At 50.7% G+C, this 2500-nt stretch overlaps 1 non-coding gene across 1 annotated transcript in view; it reads right to left on the bottom strand.

The window, feature by feature from the left end:
- LOC143472944 (small subunit ribosomal RNA) overlaps window positions 1-1357 on the bottom strand; it is a 1808-nt gene extending 451 nt beyond the window's left edge. The window contains exon 1 of the ribosomal RNA XR_013120246.1: window positions 1-1357. This exon is cut by the window's left edge and continues 451 nt beyond it. This is a non-coding gene — a ribosomal RNA (small subunit ribosomal RNA).
- Between the last annotated feature and the right edge of the window lie 1143 nt (window positions 1358-2500).

The following is a 2500-nucleotide window of genomic DNA, read 5'->3' as shown; positions in this document are numbered from 1 at the left end:
GTAACTATTTAGCAAGCCAGAGTCTCGTTCGTTATCGGAATTAACCAGACAAATCGCTCCACCAACTAAGAACGGCCATGCACCACCACCCACAGAATCAAGAAAGAGCTCTCAATCTGTCAATCCTCACTGTGTCCGGGCCGGGTGAGATTTCCCGTGTTGAGTCAAATTAAGCCGCAGGCTCCACTCCTGGTGGTGCCCTTCCGTCAATTCCTTTAAGTTTCAGCTTTGCAACCATACTTCCCCCGGAACCCAAAGACTTTGGTTTCCCGAAAGCTGCCGGAGAGGTCGTCAAAGTAACGCCCCCCGATCGCTAGTTGGCATCGTTTATAGTCAGAACTAGGACGGTATCTGATCGTCTTCGAACCTCTGACTTTCGCTCTTGATTAAAGAAAACATTCTTGGCAAATGCTTTCGCAGTTGTTCGTCTTGCGCCGATCCAAGAATTTCACCTCTAGCGGCACAGTACGAATGCCCCCGTCCGTCCCTCTTAATCATTACCTCGCGCTCCGAAAACCAACAAAATAGAACCGAGGTCCTATTCCATTATTCCATGCACCATTATTCAGGCGAACCGCCTGCTTTGAACACTCTAATTTTTTCAAAGTAAACGTTCCGGCCGCCGCCAACACTCAGTCAAGAGCACCGACGGTGAACCGAAGGTGAGGCCGGGCACGCCAGTACACGCCTTGCGACGGACCGACGGCCCGAGCCCAAAATCCAACTACGAGCTTTTTAACCGCAACAACTTAAATATACACTTTTGGAGCTGGAATTACCGCGGCTGCTGGCACCAGACTTGCCCTCCAATGGATACTCGTTAAAAGTTTTAGAGTGTACTCATTCCAATTACAGGGCCTCGTTAGAGTCCTGCATTGTTATTTTTCGTCACTACCTCCCCGCGTCGGGAATGGGTAATTTGCGCGCCTGCTGCCTTCCTTGGAAGTGGTAGCCGTTTCTCAGGCTCCCTCTCCGGAATCGAACCCTGATTCCCCGTCACCCGTAAGAACCTCGGTAGGCAGATACCGTACCGACGAAAGTTGATAGGGCAGACACTTGAATGATTTGTCGCCGGTGCAAGACCGTGCGATCCGCAAAGTTATCCAGAGTCACCAACGAGCACGGGCCGAGGCCCGGTCGGTTTTTGGTCTGATAAATGCACGCCTCCGTGAGTCGGCGCTTTTCGCATGTATTAGCTCTAGAATTACCACAGTTATCCAAGTAACACGTACGATCAAATGAACCATAACTGATTTAATGAGCCATTCGCAGTTTCACTGTACGAGAGCTCGTACTTACACTTGCATGGCTTAATCTTTGAGACAAGCATATGACTACTGGCAGGATCAACCAGGTAGCTATTCGCAGCAAACGAGGCTGCTGCGGGACGACGGGCGCCCCGCGTTTCTTTTCACACGTTCTCCGTGTACATCGCTACTCAAACACTACGCTCGCGGCTTGCACGAGCTCCGAAAACCGTCGATTCCGGACGCTGCCCGGCGATTCGAGTGCAATACTCGCGCCGAGGCACGCCGATAGCTTGCCACTGGATCCGACAGACCGCTCAAAACCCCGGCTAAGCATGGGCGACCGCGCGAACAGCATTACATCTGCCCATCGTGCCCGACGCCAACCGAGATCGATTCTGCTTCGATTCGCACTCGCGCGCGCATTCGCTCACACGACTGCCTGCTCCCTCATAGTAGTCACAGAATCCTGCATCGCCATGGTACCCCAGAACGGCCTCGGGATCGCGCGACCTCGCGGCCGGATTTGGAGTTTGGGAAGGTGCGTGGCCGCTTGCCGTGGCCGCCGAACCGCGCCCCGGCCGGGCACTGCGCGCAACTCGAACGTTTGGACTCTGAAAATATTTCCCAACGTTTGGACTTTAACTTTTTGTCGAGACTTGAAAAAATTTCAGAGTCCAAACATCGACCCGCGGCAAAAACTTTTCCGAGGTCGAAAAATCCGCGCTCGGTCAAGAGAATATGCGCGGCCTGGGCGTTTGGACTCTAACATTTTTTGGAGTGGATGGGAAAAATTTTCAGAGTCCAAAACACCGACCCGCGCGTGATGCTCTCCCGAGTTCGGAAAATCCGCGCCAGGTGAAAGCTATGCGCGCGACCTGGTCGTTTGGACTCTAAAAAATGTTCAAGTCTCATCACACCAACAAAAAGTTAAAGTCCAAACACCGACTCGCGGCTAAAGCTCTTCCGACTTGGGAAAATCCGCGGCGGGTGAGGGCTATCCGCGCGACCTGGGCGTTTGGACTTAACATTTTTTTGGTGTGAATCGACTTGAAAAAATTTCGAAGTCAAAAGTCTATAAAATTAATCTAATGCCATACAGTGTCAAAGTGCACAATTTTAATCGATATAATCATAACAATATATGTCATACAACAAAATCATCAAATAATCGTCAAGCAGCATTGCAAAGCTACGTGAGTCAATGCAAGGCAATGACAACGTATTTATCAATTAAAGTTATTGTTAAATTA

The sequence above is a fragment of the Clavelina lepadiformis genome, unplaced genomic scaffold, assembly GCF_947623445.1.
Source record: "Clavelina lepadiformis unplaced genomic scaffold, kaClaLepa1.1 scaffold_172, whole genome shotgun sequence".
Lineage (NCBI taxonomy): Eukaryota > Metazoa > Chordata > Ascidiacea > Aplousobranchia > Clavelinidae > Clavelina > Clavelina lepadiformis.
The sequence above is the reverse complement of the archived record's forward strand: the minus strand, read 5'-3'. Positions and strand labels throughout refer to the sequence as shown.